The following is a 16,661-nucleotide window of genomic DNA, read 5'->3' on the forward strand; positions in this document are numbered from 1 at the left end:
AATTCCTCCCTCACTGTTGCAATTTATCAGCCCAGCTCAAAAGAGTTGGAAGGAAGATGAAGCTGTGTTTACAGCAAAGCTAAATTTACAAGCGTATGTACACAAGATATTTACAGTTATACACAAAGCAGAAATAATGCAGGAATCCAAATTCCTTCTGGGATGAAAAAACTGCCCAGAAGGAACTCAAAGTTACCCACTCTCTTTCCCAGACAGGTAACAAGCTTACTTGTTACCTGCTAGAGGAAGTGTGATGGTTTGGGTGTTACCTGCCCCTTACTCTTAAGAGAATCCCCCAGGCACAGGATGCATGAGAATTTCCCCCAGGCAAACCAAATGCCCCCAAACCCCAGGGCTCATTTTCTCCCATTGGCCCCAAACAGGCCAGATTCACGCTGGCAGCCAGCAGCCTCGAAGGCTGTAGCCTACCCCAGGGTTCTGCTACATAACTACCCAGTTACCGGGTAAGGTCCCTCTGGAGAGTTTGAGGGGCAGGGAGAAAAGAGAGTGAATTGACCTTGCTGCTTGCTTTTAAAGTGCTTGCAGGATGGATGGGATTGAATAACATAATTACAATACCCAGGGGTGACTACTTCATCCCCTGGAATGGATCTTTGTCTCTGTAGGGTTTTTTGGGGAAATCTGGGATAACCTGGAACCCCTCAAACCATGACATGAAGAAAGGGAGACAAAAAGAGAAAGATTTGGCTTTGCTGCCCGCTTATAAAGTGATAGCAGGATTAGAGATTGAATAACAGATTAACCATTTCCAGAGCCCACCTCTCTGGTCCTCCTGGAGAACTTTATGGCTTTCTTAAGGGAACATGGACCAAACTGCCACACTGGGCACCTGGGAGGATTGGGAAGGGATTCACTGGTCCCTCCTGCCTTGCCAGAGAGGGCCCTGCTGCCATTTCTCCCCACCTCTTCTGTCCCTTTCTTTTTCCAGGTGACAAGAGAGCAGGAAATTCCCTGTTTCATGTACCACCCACACTTGCTTGCTCTTCCTCAGAGAAGGGTGCTCCTGGCTTCATCAGAGCAGACAGAGCCTGGCTCCACCAACTGATCTCATTTTTGGCTTCCCTGATGTTCCTAAGTCTTTCAACTCTATCTTGCAATTTTTCAACCTCTCCTTGAAGCTGTGCTGCCTGGCTGAGCAGAAGATTTTGCTTGGGATTCATAAAGAGTTTCACAAGTAGCCAGCTGCTGTTTCAACCCTCACAGTCAGCTGGACCCTTAGTAACACAAGCCTCGTATTTTCACTGGAGAAGTACCTGTCCATTTTACAATAGGCATGGTGCAATCATTATACACTTAATGTAATAAACGTGTGTTTGCTAAACCCTGGCTCCAAGGAAAATCTTTCACAAGAGGTGCTGTTTTCAGTGCTATGTTTATTGCTTGCCTATCTCAATCAAAGCCTAACTCCTATGCCCAAGGGAGACATCTTCACTTATGACTTGGCACAGTGTGTACTTAACAGATGGACAGAAGCATAAGTAGCCAAAAGCTGGTACTCTGTGCGCATTTAGGGTGTTTGCTGATGACAGGCTTCTCAGAGAGGAATTTTCAAACAGCTGTCAATCCTAAAGCTACAACCCCATCTTTAAAATTGATGGAGCTCTACTAATTCAGCTTTGAGATATTCCTGCTGAAAAAAAAAAAGTCTAAAAGACAAGTTCCAGCCTATGCAAGGAGAACATTGACTAGGGATTTTTAATTCCATGGTGCATGTGAGCTGCAGCAAGGGAGAATGCATAAGGCTTGACTCCTGGAGCACTGCATTCTGACATTATCTTCTACTTGCCTCTGTGATAATGTCCTTTACTAAACACAGCTGAAAGCTGAAGCTTCTGGGAGATGTTTGGAAACCAGGCCAAGTAGAATGGTATCTTTTCACCACAGATAGGCATTTATGCACAAATACACATTCATGCAGCTTAAATCTCAGTGGCCACTGAGGACATCAGCGCTTCCAAATTGTCACATTCATACAGGGTCAAGAAAGGCAAAGCGAGCTGATTATTTCAAATGTTCAGAAGGTTCTGCAGAAAATCCACTTTTTCCTCCCAAATCCTTTTTATCTTTGGAGTCAAGGGATCACATAGTGAATCTGATTGGCTCTGTCAAGAAGAGCAGGACTTCTGTGTTATCTTCAAACATCTGTGATAAATATTTGATCTGTGGCATTCTGTTTCAGGGAACTATTGCAAACAGGGATGATAACAAGGAAATCTCTTCATTGTAATCAATTCTGCTAAGCATCTCTGGAAGCTGTAGAGGATACTCGTGCAGCACACATTCTCCGTGGAAGGGTACAAAGTCGTGTGGTCAGAGTTCTGTCCTACATTCTCCCCTGTCCATACTTCCAGTGCTTCATAACACTGTTCCAGACACCTATTCTCTCTCCACTTTGATATAGCTGTTCAGAAGAGATTGCAGCAATTATTATTTCCCATTTAAATGATTTTTTTTTTTTAATCAGCTGATGCTTGATGTGTGCTTTGAGGTTTTACCTGTAAAACATTAATAGATCAATGCACAATGTTTAGGAAGAGTAAATTAAAATTGCTGTTATGGAATGCTTGTCACAATGCTTTCATCTATGAATGTATGTAAGTGTCATCAGCTGTAAGAACATAAATAGAATTAAATCATGATTAAGTGATATAAAGTTTTCAAGGTAGAATATTGTAATTGAAATTTAATAACCCTGTGATGGTTTGGGTGTTACCCACCTCCCCACTCTTATGAAATCACCCAGACTAGACTCAGCTGGCTGGAAATTAAGAAATGAAGCTTTACATTTATATCTTAGCACAATTTACAAGCAGATATTTACAATATATATAGCTATATACAAGTTAAAAGTAATACAGAAACACAGTACCCCTCCCAGAAAATATCAGAGTCCCCAGGAGGCCTCCTGACCCAATCCCCCTTCCCCCTCCCTCTTTCCCTCCCTTCAGAAATAACCAGATCAACCCATGTATATCTCACATGATAAATCTGGAGATCTTAGGTGAGATGTCGAAAAGGTGACAAGGAGGTTAGAGGAAAAAGGGTTAGGTGGATTACAGAGTTAAGGCAGACAGCCACAGAGACCAGGCCACCATAAAGAAGGCACAGCCAGAAGTGAGAGCTGAGCAGCGTGTCTTGTCTATATTTTGGCTAGTTGCATTTCTCAGCAGAAGAATGGGTGTTATAGGGCACATGTTGGGTTTTTTTCCTTCTTCTCACAGCTAAGGATTTAATTTCCCTCAGTAAATCCTCAATGTGAGGAGGTGACAGAGCCCTAGAACAGGCTGCCCATAGAGGTTGTGGAGTCTCCTTCTCTGGAGAGAGAGAAAACCTGCCTGGATGCATTCCTATGCAGACTGCCCTAGGGGATCATGCTTTGGCAGGGGGTGATCTCTGGAGGTACCTTCCAACCTCTAATGATCTGTGATTCTCTAAATCAAAGTCTTCACACAAAAACTGGAGTGGTGGCCTGAATTCAATGTTTTGTCTAATTGAGTCTTCAGGTACTGTTACATAAACAAAACACTCATTGATTTGCTAAATCAGCACCTCATGCCTCTCACTGGGAATCAGCTGCTTATTGAATTTTTTTGTGGGGGAAGACACACTTAACATCTATTTCTAAATATTTATTTGCTTATTGTCATGTTCCCCAAAAAAAGACTATCTAGAGGCCTTTATCAACTGGAGCTTTTAGAGAACTTTCTGCCAAATATTGTCCATTGACATTTAACAATTGCATAAAAATTAGTGTATAATAATTGTTGAAGGAGCTGCTATTGTTCTGGAAGGAGCTGACCTTGAAAAGTGTAATCACCCACATATTAGAAGAGGAGTTTCTGGCAAAGGTGGTTCAAGGATGTTGCTAGGTCTTGTAGGAAAAAAATTAGAGAGGCAAAATCCCATTTAGAACTTAGGCTGGCCACAGCTGTTAAGGAGAAAAGCCTGGATGAGGCACTTAGTGCCATGGTCTAGATGACTGGATAGGGCTGGGTGATAGGTTGGACTGGATGATTCTTGGAGGTCTTTCCAACCTGGTTGATTCTATGTTTCTATGAAAGAGGTGAAAACTGCAGCTAGTATCATGCTTTTGCCGGTATTGTGCTGGAAATAAATATTATTTACAAAAAGAAAAAGCACAGTGCAGCTCCTGTTGAAACACAAAGAGTAGCAGGAAAGCTCAAGGTGGGTAGGAAGTGTTTAAAAGGTCTGTTTAAAGGTGAGGCCTTTGTTACTGGGCAGTAAAACTCAGTATGTGATAGAAGTAATTTTTAAATGAAGGAGAATTTGATTTGATTATGTTTACTTTATTGACAGTATTTGTTGTTTGAAGTAGCACTGATGGTATGGAGAAGTGACGCCGAGAATATGCTAGTTTGAGCTATCACACAACTAATTCTATTCAGTGATTTTACTTTGCAGCTTAGTCTCTTCTAACTTCTTTCTGCAGTTAACAGCATCTTTTTATTTTTTCTTTCCAGAGAGTTTTTACCTCTAGAGATTATAATGCTTAGTGTCTGTAGTTACTGCTGTAGTTACTACTGAGGATTGGCATGCAGGAAGGCTTTTTCATACACTTGCTCCTATAGAAACCAATGTAGCACATTGAGGTGCCATACAGCAAGAGATTGCACCTGTGGGAAGGAGTGGACAAGTGACCAACAAGGCATCCCACTCTGCATAAGTCTCATTCAGTGTAAAGCTGAGGGATCACAAGAGTTGAGCCCTCTTCTTCAATGGCCACCACCTGAGGAGAGCTCTGTCCGTTTTGCCTTTGATCCCAATCCATGCACTCCTGAACACATTTCCAAGATTCAGGTCCAGAATCCAGTTCCCACCAACTTCTCAGTCCATTCTAGGACTGCCCACAGCATCAGTGGTGACAGCAAAGTAATTGCCATCAGGAGGATTTGGTTTGATACTGGATTTGTATATATTTTAGTGTTACTCTTAGTAAATCTGGTTTAGTTTTCTATTCCAATCCATAACTTTCTCTCTCTTACTGCCTTTTAGAAGGAGAGGGGTCAATAGAGATTATCTGCCATTTGTCTGGTGGCCAGCCTAGCCCCAACCCTTGACAGAGGGCCAGAACTTCACAAACTTCAGAAAAATTAGTATAAATGTTTGCCTGAATCTTTCCTGATAAATTGCATCCCTTTTTACCGCTCTTTTTTTTTTGTCACTCTGAAATGGTTGATATGCTCAAGGTATACAAACAGTACACTATAACTCAGTTTGTGGACTACACAGAGTGGTTAACACATTCTGAGCGATCTGTAATCCATACTCAGCAAACTTTCCTTCTCAATAATTCAGAGGTTGAATTTCAATTAAATACAAATCAGGACCAGTCGCTGCTGACTGACTGACCAAAAACACAACCCTGGCTGTGATTATTACTGTCCTTTTAGCTAATTAAGCATGTAAAAAGTGGACAGAGCCTACAAGATTAATAGAACTCTTCATAGATCAGAAGTAAACTGAAATGAAGATATTCATGACTATTAAAATTCTACACATAAATTATAGCAATTTTTCCTCCCTATGAAGGTAAAATATGGAATTAGTTCATGCTTAGAAGGATTGATTTTAATATCTCCCTTCCATTTTCACAGGCTGGAGCATGCAGACTTTTGGCGTGAAATGTCACAGAATTATATTGACTCCATAGTGATAATTCTGGATTAATGTTTCCATTTTTCACAGTCCATAAATGTGTCTAAATTCAAGCTAACTGAAGCTTCACAGATGATTTACGATGGAACATTAGGAAAGAGGGTACAACTGTCATTCTGGATTAATTAAATTCTAATATAGAGAGAATTAATTTAGTGGATATCCACAATCCTCATTCTGCTTGAAACTAAAAACAAGGGGAAAAAAAACCCAAATATGACTATGTCTCAAATACTCTCCCCTAATCTTGTTTAGTTGCATTAGAAGCTTATTAACTACAACAGAGGCACAGAAGTTTGCAGCTGTTTAGGCATTTTCAGCAAAAATAGTGGTCAAATCACATTCTGGCATGTTAAAGACAGATTCCATACAGCTTCAGAGGTGAGCTAATGAGATTAAATCTCAGCGGTTTAAAAGCATTTCTGTCGCTTTCCAGTAGTTTTTGGAAATGCAAAATGCATTTTCATGAAGAATGCAAAAGAGCATTGCTGAAAGTGTGAAAAATAAGTCTTTTGCCCAAGACCTTATATCCAAACCTGATACCAGGCACTGGCCTTCTATCCATGTTACAGTAATATGCAGAATTAACAGCTGTGATAGAAACTGTTCATGTGGTTCTTACAGTAAATATATTGCAGTGTAAGTGAACCTTGACTACTGTGTCCAATTCTGGGCCCTTCAATTTGAGAAAGATGTTGAGGTGCTTGAACATGTCCAGAGAAGGTCACCAAGGCTGGTGAGGGAGCTGGAGCGTAGCCCTGTGAGGAGCAGCTGAAGGAGCCGAGGGTGTTCAGCCTGGAGAAGAGGAGGCTCAGGGCAGACCTTATTGCTCTCTACAACTAGCTGAAAGGAGATTGTAGCCAGGTGAGGGCTGGTCTCTTTTCCCAGGCAACCAGTGACCAAACAAGAGGACACAGTCTCAAGCTGTCCCAGAGCAGGATTAGGCTGGATGTTAGGAAGAAGTTCTGCACAAAAAGAGTGATTGGCATTGGAATGGGCTGCCCTGGGAGGTGGTGGAGTCTGGAGTCTGAAGTCCCTAGAGCTGTTTAAAAGGAGATTGGATGAGGCACTTAGTGCCATGGTTTAGTAAATTAGAAGGTGTTGGGTAATAGGTTGGTCTTGATGATCTTGAAGGTCTTTTCCACCCTGGTTAATTCTGTGGTTCTGTCACTCTATGAATACCCTCAGTACAACAATATAGAAGGCTCAGAAAGACTAAGAGAATAAGCAGAAGCTCATAAAAATCTGTTAAAGGAATTGAGGTACAAAGTTACCGCAATAGAAAGAACATGTTTACAAATTTTGTAGTTCCTGAGCTCAGTGCTGACCATGATCTGAGACCATCACTTGTGCTGGGCATATAAATGGATCTGTGCACACTGTGTTTCATAAAATCACAGAATTGTTAGGGCTGGGAGGGACCTCAAGGATCACCTAGCTCCAACCCCCCTGCCATGGACAGGGACACCTCACACTACATCAGATTGCTCAGATCCACACCCAGTTTGGCCTTAAAAACTTTCAGGGATGAGGCATCTATCTCTTCTCTGGGCAACAGGTTCCCAGAGAGTGTTTAATAAAACTCATTTGGATATGAGACACTTGCTGAAGGGTTCAGCACAGAGGTTTTTGGCACACCCAGTTAACTGGATTACAACTTTCTAAATTCGTTTTCTAGTTGGAAGGTTCAAAACTTCATTCACTTTCAAGCAGTTGATGCTGCTGATAGTTGGATGCTCTTCCATGCAGTCTGCACTATCCTTTCTGAGTCTAGCTGTCAATGGACCACTGCTCACCTTGGGATAATTTTAGGTTGATGGAGAAAATTTCCAGGTTAGACAGGAAATTCTTACTGTTACTCAGAAGTAAAGATTCTAAACAAAGTTATTCTTGACAACAGTTTCAGGCATATGTGCCTGCAGGTTGAGTTCAGGCAAGTTCCCCTTTGCTTTGGCACATAATACCTCATGCAATTACACACTCTTAAAAGCCTGATTCTGTCAAACGTCTTGCACTGTGTGCTGGGAAGCTGTGAATTACACCTGGAGGCACTACAGCTTGGGCTGATGATTGGACTTTTATAAAGTCATTTGCTCTACACGATTGTTCAAGTTTTCATGCAGTCATCTCAAAGCTACTGCTGCAGCGACTGTTTTTAATTGTCATGCAGCCTGCACACTAAAAACAAACAAACAAACCAACCAGGATTGTATTTAAAATACTGCAGGCAACTGGCAAATTGAAGGAGAAAATAGTGCAAAATGTCTTTTCTTTTTACTGAATAGTCTCTTTGAACTTATTTGACAAGACTGACTTCTGGTGCAGGATCCTTGAGTTTGGTTGACATCATCACCCTGACAAGATTCTGTCTCTAGCTTAGGACTTACTGACTTGCAACAGCAGCCTGAAAGCATTACACATTTACAAAACAATAACTTTTCCAGACACTTAACAGTGCATAATATTTGCATTTTCCTTCATGCAATGAGATGATTAAAAGGAAAATATTTGTTCACATTTATTAAGGTGCTAGGGAAGTTACTAATCCAAGAAAAGGCTATATTTGGGACAAATAAGTTAAATTTCAGAAAATATTTAGTAGGAGTATTTATGCTTATTCTTGTAAACTAATGAACTTGAACCAAATCTGCACCAAAGGAACGTATATTTATTTGTCTCTAAAAATACCTGTTTGGAGAGCATTAATAAATCATGACCTTGAGGCAGTAGGGTGAAATCAAATGGATTTATTGTGAATGCAGGAAAAGCGGACTTCTGAATGATGTGGAGGTTATTTGTTAGCTAACAACATTCCAGAAATGTGATTAAGATAGATAAGGTAGTAAAACCTCATCTGGAATGTTCTGTAGGAACGTGGATCCTCACATTTAAGAAGGGACTTTGGGATAAATGACAGTAGAATGATCAAGGCAATTATCTTACAGCCATTTAATACTGAAGGAGACTGAAATAATTTGGTTTCATTTCCCCACAGGAGTTAAGACCATATTTATATAGGTGTTGGTTTTGTTATCTCCATGGAGGGAGAAGAAATGCTTAAATTAATGGAAACAAAACCAAATGTATATAAATTCTATATAAAGAAAGAAATTGATTGTGTTGCTCTACATTTGCACTAGATGCCCTATGCTCCCTGCAGAGTGGGATTTAAACCCATTAATTCCTTCAGATTTCACACGTTTCCCCTTTACATTACTGGTTGTTGGTTAGCTAAACTAAAGTCTTCCTATGCTCAGTTTGTATAGAGCTTGTAGATACACATCTGTGCTCTCTCCTTTGAGTCTTCCCTGGTGCTTATAAGAGTTGCTGCTTTTGGTAGATAGGAGCCTAGGAATGGCAGCATTTCCATCTCTAGAGAAAGATGCAGAAGCACTACCTTTACAAGGAAGATACTTGATGTACTGCTATCAGAGAGTAACAAATCAATGAATCTTCCTTCAGAAACACAAATCTAAGTTACTCACTTATTCACCACTTCAGTATCAGATATTACTTGATCCTACAGTGCTATCACCACAGTGAAACCTCAGAAGTGATACAGACATCAGGAAGCTTCTTCACATTATTATTATTTGCTACTTAGTTCTTAATATGTAAGGCTACACTGTTCTATCAGATAAGAGCTGAATAGTCAAGATCAGGTTGAGGGCTGATGAGAGATTTTATATCACTCACTATTATCAAAACCTCTAAGTTGGAGCAAAACACCTGTTGTATCATTCGATGCCTCACACAGCTCAGGTCATCAACTCACATCTTATTTAAACTGGAAGAGGGGAAATTCAAACTAGATGTTAGGAAAGGGTTCTTTACAGTGAGGGTGACAAGACACTGGAATAGGTTGCACAGGGAGGTTGTGTAAGCTCCTTCCTTGGAGGTGGTCAGGGTCAGGTTGGTGATGCCTTGAGCAACCTGTTCCAGTGGGAGGTGTCCTTGCCTATGGTGTGGGGTTTGAAACTGGATGATCTTTGAGGTCCCTTCCAACCTAAACCATTCTATGATTCTATGATTTTGCCAGCTAGGTTTGCTGGCCTTTCACAGTGCAGGCACTCGTTTACCTGCAGAAGACTGTTCAGCTGCTGCTTGGCACAGCAGTACAAAACAGCAGGCGGTGGGGGTGAGTTTTAGTGAGCACAGTAGATAAAGCCTGGAGTTGAAGCTCTGCAGGAGTTTGTTTATTGCTCTGCTTAGAATTTAAATAGTTTGGTGAACTACACTACATAAAATGTAAGAGAGGTCAAAATGGTTTTAGACCAAGGGTGACATCATTCCTGTATCATGTCTCTGACAGTTACCTCTCATTGTTCTCATAATGTGACCATAATGGGGACTAAGCAGCAATTTTCCTACCTTCTAAAGAGTTCCTGAGATATTACTGTAGAAGTCAAGCCAGATAATTTCTCCCTATGTATTGAAAATTTAGTGGTGAAAAATCATAGTGGATTCTCCTGCTCTGGTCAGTTTTAAGATTCAGCTCGAGAGGATCCTGGGCTATCACATTTAAACTACACTATCACCTAAAAAGGTTGGACTAGATGATCCTGATCTAGGGTAGGGTGTCCCTGCCCATGGCAGGGGGGTTGGAACTAGATGATTCTGGTGGTCCATTCCAACCCTGACTGATCCTTGGGTTCCCTTGCAACCTACCATTCTATCTGTGAAAATTTCAGAGAAGAAAAAAAAAGGTTTAAACCCCTGAAATATTAAAGTTATCAGTAAAGTAACCAGCCCTATGTGCCAGTGTCAGTGATATGCTCGAGGCTTCCTAGTAAGTATGCAGAATAAGAGGAAAGGTTCATAGAATAACTTCACCTTGCAGCCCAGACCAGTTGTGTCTTTACTATTTTAGAGACAACTGGGTTTTTTTTTTTTTGGTATTTTTTCAAATTCTTTGCAGGTATTTGACTATGTAGAGCTGTTGGACAAAAATTACATCTTACTAAATTCAAGCCTAATTCTTTAGGACCAGGAAATCAAATCCATGTTTTCAACCTGTCAGTTTTAGTTACACGATGAACATATCAAACTACAGTAGGACCGACTCAGCAGCAAATTTATGTAGTCTAATTTATGGTGTGACAAGCAAAATATACTAGGTGACATAAAAGCTGCAGCAACCAGTGCTGATGAACATATAATTGGTGCCACTTACATAAAGCAGCTTCCTTCTTAAAGGCGAGTTAGCGGTTTGGCTTTTTCTTACACCTTGGATCAAACAACAGAGCTCACTGGGACAACGCTGCCTGCACAGAGAGGCAGTGGCTCATCATATTTTCCTTTTATAAACTCACCTGCATTAGTGGAAAAGGGTTGAAGAGACAGCAAAACTGTCTGACAGTGCAGCATATGTGTCCAAGATACTCAACAGGCAGGAGGGAGGGATGGAGGGAGAAATGAAAGACATTTTTGGTTAGTTTTGTGAAACCAGTATTATCATTATCTGGGAGGTGAGGAAGGAGCTCTAGCTGTATGTTTTATATGATTTTATTCAATTTTTGAGCCTCCCTGTGTCTTTTCCATTAGGCTGCACTGGAATTACTGTTTGAATTGTAAAATTTTAAAGATTTCTACAGTGCTTAATAAAAGTAATCATCAGACATTAAATCAGAGAATCAGGGAATTAACCAGGTTGGGAAAGACCTTTGAGTTCATCGAGTCCAACATATCACTTAACACCTTCTAATTAATTAAGCCACGTCACTAAGCACCTCATCCAGTCTCCTTTTAAACACCTCCAGGGAAGGTTTCTCCACCACCTCCCTGGGCAGCCCATTCCAATGCCAATCACTCTCTCTGTGAAGAACTTCTTCCTGACATCCAGCCTAAACCTGCCCTGGTGCAGCTTGAGACTGTGTCCTCTTGTTCTGTCACTGGTTGCCTGGGAGAAAAGACCAACTGCTACCTGTCTGCAACCTCCCTTCAAGTAGTTGTAGAAAGCAATAAGGTCTCCCCTGAGCCTCCTCTTTTCCAAGGCATAGTTTGGAACAAGCACCAGTAACTGTATATGTCCATATGTATGCATGCCCATGTACTGCCGTTCTATCCTGTCTCATGGTGACCTTGTTCTAAAGTAAGAATGCGAGAACAAAATTCTTTTTCTGGCCTGCTTCATATAGTTCATGTTCTAGAAATTTGTCTCAAAATGTACAATACCCTGTAAGCATTTTTTTTTTAAGCTGAGTGTTTTTGAACAAAAGGGCAGGCATGGAACTTTTGAGCTAGCTTATTTTGGCTCGGGATTTTTCAGACAGATGTTACAAATGATGAGACTTGTCTGTTCTGGGCCTCAGTGTAGAAATTATTCACCACAGCAGACACAAGCCTCTCAATTTTACTGCCAGTTATGAGCCTATGAGCAACATACCACAGTACCTTGATTAGTTTTTGTTTTCACTCCCTCCCAATTATTGGTAGGACTGGAACAGAATGATAAGGATATTCTTGCTGATAAATCTGATTTTGAGAGACAGCTCACTTTCTGTTTCTTTGTTCCTTTGGTTTTGTTAAATTAATCTCGCTATTACGTCTATTACTCCTTTAAAAGAATTTAAGAGCTCAGCTGCCTTACTCCTTGTTCTCTTTAGCATAACCTATTTCTCATAGGTGTTTGTAACATTGTCTTTTCTGAGGTCTGAAATACATGGGACAAACTCAGGATTACTGAGGGAGTAATTAACATGTATAATTAGATCTTGCTTCCCTTTCTGTGCACCTAGTGTACTCTCCTCTGTCTGAATATGGACTCTATTCTGATAAAGTTTGCTTCGTTTTAGTTTGGAACTCAAGGTCTAAGCAAGAATACTGAAGTCTGTCTCCTACTTTCACTGAAGTTTGTAGAACTACAACTACCTGAAGGGTGGTTGTGGCCAGGAGGAGGTTGCTCTCTTCTCTCAGGTGGCCAGCGCCAGAACGATAGGACACAGCCTCAGGCTGCGCCAGGGGAGACTTAGGCTTGAGGTGAGGAGAAAGTTCTTCACTGAGAGAGTCATTGGACACTGGAATGGGCTGCCCGGGGAGGTGGTGGAGTCGCCGTCCCTGGAGCTGTTCAGGGCAAGATTGGACGTGGCACTTGGTGCCATGGTCTAGCCTTGAGCTCTGTGGTAAAGGGTTGGACTTGATGATCTGTGAGGTCTCTTCCAACCCTGATAATACTGTGATACTGTGATACTGTGATATTTTCAATAAGAATACACTGCGTGTAAACCATCCACCTTCCTCATGATGGTTACTAGCCTCTGTTTTTTGCTATCTGTAAATGCCACAGGTGTGAGGAAGTGGGGAAGAGTAACAACTCTTCCTCTTTAACAGATCACAGAGTCATAGAACAATTTTGTTTGGCAGGGACCTCCAAAGGTCATCTAGTCCAAACCCCTCTGCAGTAAGCAGGGACATCCTCCACTAGATCAGGTTACTCAGAGCCTTGTTGAGCCTGACCTTGAAGTTCTCCAGGCATGGGGCCTCAACTACCTCCCTGGGCAACCCATTACAGTGTTCCAGCACCCTTGTGGTAAAGAACTTGTTCCTAACATCCAATCTAAATCTGCTCTTCTCTACTTTGAAACCATTGCCCCCTCATTCTATCACTGCAGGCCTTTGTAAACAGTCCCTCTCCATCCCTCTTGTAGAGTCCCTTCAGGTACTGATTTTTTTCCTAAGTGATATAGCCAATGACTAAATTTGTAGATCTAATTCTGGTCTCATATAAGCCAATCAGAATTCAATTAATCTACTGTAATACAACCAAAACCTAAAACCGAGTCTCCTGGCTGACAGTATTGTGGATTAAAGCAACCAGGTGAACCAGTACGTGAAGGTAGCCCAATAAGTTCCCTCAGTCAGGTTTCTTTTGCAACTGGGTGCTGATAATGTTTGGGAAAAAAATACAACAAGTGTCATGATGATCATTTATAATAAACAAGACTGCAGTGTTGATGTTCTTGCAAAAGATATTCAGGGTAAAGTTTTTGCCAGCACTGAGTTTCCTCTGAAACTTGTCCTGTTTAACTGAGAAAGAATTGTCTTTGAAAGTTATTTGGTCTAGATGGTTTAGAGTATCAAATGATCACAGAGCACTGCCTTTTGCATTACAGTAGCACATAAATTAAAATGCTGCATAGTTCACGCTAAATGTTTTTATGTTCAGAACAAGTTTTCAGGCCCCAACAGAATTAAAATTGAGAATTAAGTTACCTAGTTGTACAAATAGGCATTATATAAATCTCACCACTCGGAAAACTGAAAAGTAAAATTGGTTCTGTTCTAATTGTCTCTGCGGCTCCATTTTCCTTCTGAATGACAAAGCACATCAGGTTGGAATACAGGTTATTCTGTCGTCTCTTGTATTGCAAAGCATTCATTTTCATGTAGTTCCAGTGCAATGCCAGGCAGCATCCCAGCAGTGCATCTAGAAGATTTGACTTTGAAGAACAGCTATCACTCACTTCTGTTATTATCTTTAATATTGCATGCTTGTTTGTGGTATCAGAAACCATGGGTAGAATAGAGAAAGCAAATATTTCACAGAATCACAAAGAAACATTCCGCATGGAAAAGCCCCTCAAGATCACCAAGTCCAACCCATATCCCTGTTCTATAAAGTTTATCCTTAAACTATATCCTCAAGTACCACATCCAAATGACTTTTAAATACATCCAGGGTTGGGAACTCAACCATGTTCCTTGGCAGACCATTCCAATGCCAGACCACTCTTGCTGGGAAAAAAAATGTTTCCTAATGTCCAGCCTAAACCTACCCAGTGGCATTTTGAGGCCATTCCCTCTTGTTCTGTCACTATTTACCTGTGAGAAGAGACCAGCACCAACCTCTCTACGATGTCCTTTCAGGTAGCTGTAGACAGCCATGAGGTCTCCCCTCAGCCTCCTCTTTTTCAAACTAACCATCCCCAGCTCTCTCAGTCACTCCTCATAAGACCTATTCTCCAGGCTCTTCCCCAGCTTTGTTGCCTTCCTCTGCACTGACTCCGGCACCTCCACATTCTTCTTGTAATGAGGTGCCCAAAACTGAGCACAATACTGGAGGTGTGGCCTCACCAGAGCAGAGCGCAAGGGGACAATCACTTTCCTATCCCTGCTTGCATGCAGAAGCACTTTAAAAAGACTATAAATTATCTTATTGTCCTCTTCCTTCCACACAAAAATAATCCTGTTTGAGTGATGAGATTTTTTTCATTGTTTTCCAAATTGATCTTATTTGTGCTACCTTCCGGGAAAGAGGAGTTTTGTACTGAGTACAGTCCTTCGTCACTGTGCACTACTAAGACATGCAGTTGGTGCTGTGTAACATTCTTAGTTCATTTGACTGGATCGTTAAATTCCGATAAAAAAGACTTTGTAATGGGAACCTTAATTCTGCAACTGTCAGAGTGCCTGAGGAACAACAGTAGAATGGACAGTGTTGGTGTCTAGTAAAATTGATTACTCTTTTGGTGCAGAAAATATCCAGCTCTTGCATAGCAGTCACTCCACCTTTAAAGGCTTAGCACTTTTTTTTCTCCTGTATTTTGCAGAAAAGCCTGTATTTTCCCATTCTTCAGATAATTTTCTCAGATGGCTGAGCACATATCTGTAGGTATTAAGTACAGTATATAAAAGATGTCTTTCACCAGCCTGCCTGTCTTTGAATGGCTGTGCTGCAATTTGTGTTACTTTAACCGTGGAGAAAGCCGCAATGTTTGCCAGCTCACTCTACGTTTATTTCCATTCTTTGTTTGCTAAACACTAATTAAGAACAAAAATTAGTCCTGAAATCCCAACTATTCATAAAACTGATAGGAAATAAGTTAAATAAAGTAGATGCCTGATTTTCCCTAGCAACGGTCGTACGCGGTAATAAATGTCAGAATGGTTTTAAGAAAGGATAGGTCCTGTTTAAGTTTAGTTATCAAAATCCACAGCATATAGGCTGACAGCTTTTGAAATACATAAACTGTTTCTGGCCTTTTTGTTTCCATAGCAACTGAGTGCTCGAAGCTTTAGTTTTGCACATGAGGAACAAAAAAAAGTGCACCCTCTCAGGGTAGGATCTGGAAATGTCTGGAACAAAAGAAGAATGTAGGCAGTGGAAAATGAAACAATTACCCTGACATCACCACCCTCCCTCAAAAGTAAATAAGCAAAAAAAGCCTAACAAAAATCTTTTCTCCTTTGTTTTGATCTTGTAGATTGTTGGGGTTTTTTTGTTGCCTTGGATGTTTACACAATCAAAAGCTAGACCCTTTCGTTGTGTAGTCCCTTCAGTAAGGTAAAAAAGCCTGACAGTGACATTTATTCAGATTATCACTCTGCTCACCTTGCAAGAACACTTCATTATAAATGAAAGGGTATTAAGGCATACTGTGTCTTGCCTTACAGAGTATCTCTACCCACGAGTGTGCCATTAAGAGTCTGTCACTATTTCCAGTTCTGCTTTGTCCTCCTTAAAAACCCCTTTCAAAGAGCAATGCTGTTTCAAAATATTTTGGAAGGGTTTGCCAGATGCAGGATTATATTCTACCAAATTGAAAGGGGTATTCATGCAAATGTAGAAGCAGATTTGTTTATGTTGCAAAACATTCAGTGAGAACAAAATTGAGAGAAATTATGTACTGGGAGCTACAGAAGGCATCCCATGACTGGTTTATGTTGTAGTATGATGTTGGGCTATATTACATCGTTGTTACAGGATCACAAGGTATTAGGGGTTGGAAGGGACCTCCAGAGATCTCTTTCCCAGCAAGAGCGGTCAGGCATTGGTATGGGCTGCCCAGGGAGGTGGTTGAGCCCTCAACCCTGGATGTGTTAAAAGTCTTTTGGATGTGCTACTTGAGGATATGGTTTAAGGATGAATTTTGCAGAGCAGGGATATGGGTTGGACTTGATGATCCAGGGGGTCTTTTCCAATTGAAATGTTTCTGTGATTCTGTGATTGATTCTGTGAGTCCAAC

The 16,661-nt window shown here is 41.0% G+C and overlaps 1 protein-coding gene across 1 annotated transcript in view; it reads left to right on the forward strand.

Moving 5' to 3' along the window:
• The window catches only part of LOC135177744 (cell division control protein 42 homolog), a 39,274-nt gene extending 36,600 nt beyond the window's left edge, over positions 1 to 2,674 (forward strand). Inside the window, exon 4 of the mRNA XM_064148171.1 lies at positions 950 to 2,674. The gene's annotated coding sequence lies outside the window, so the exon portion shown is untranslated. The remainder of the gene's footprint in view (positions 1 to 949) is intronic.
• The last annotated feature ends 13,987 nt before the right edge of the window (positions 2,675 to 16,661 follow it).

This window comes from Pogoniulus pusillus, chromosome 1 (genome assembly GCF_015220805.1).
Source record: "Pogoniulus pusillus isolate bPogPus1 chromosome 1, bPogPus1.pri, whole genome shotgun sequence".
Taxonomy (NCBI): domain Eukaryota; kingdom Metazoa; phylum Chordata; class Aves; order Piciformes; family Lybiidae; genus Pogoniulus; species Pogoniulus pusillus.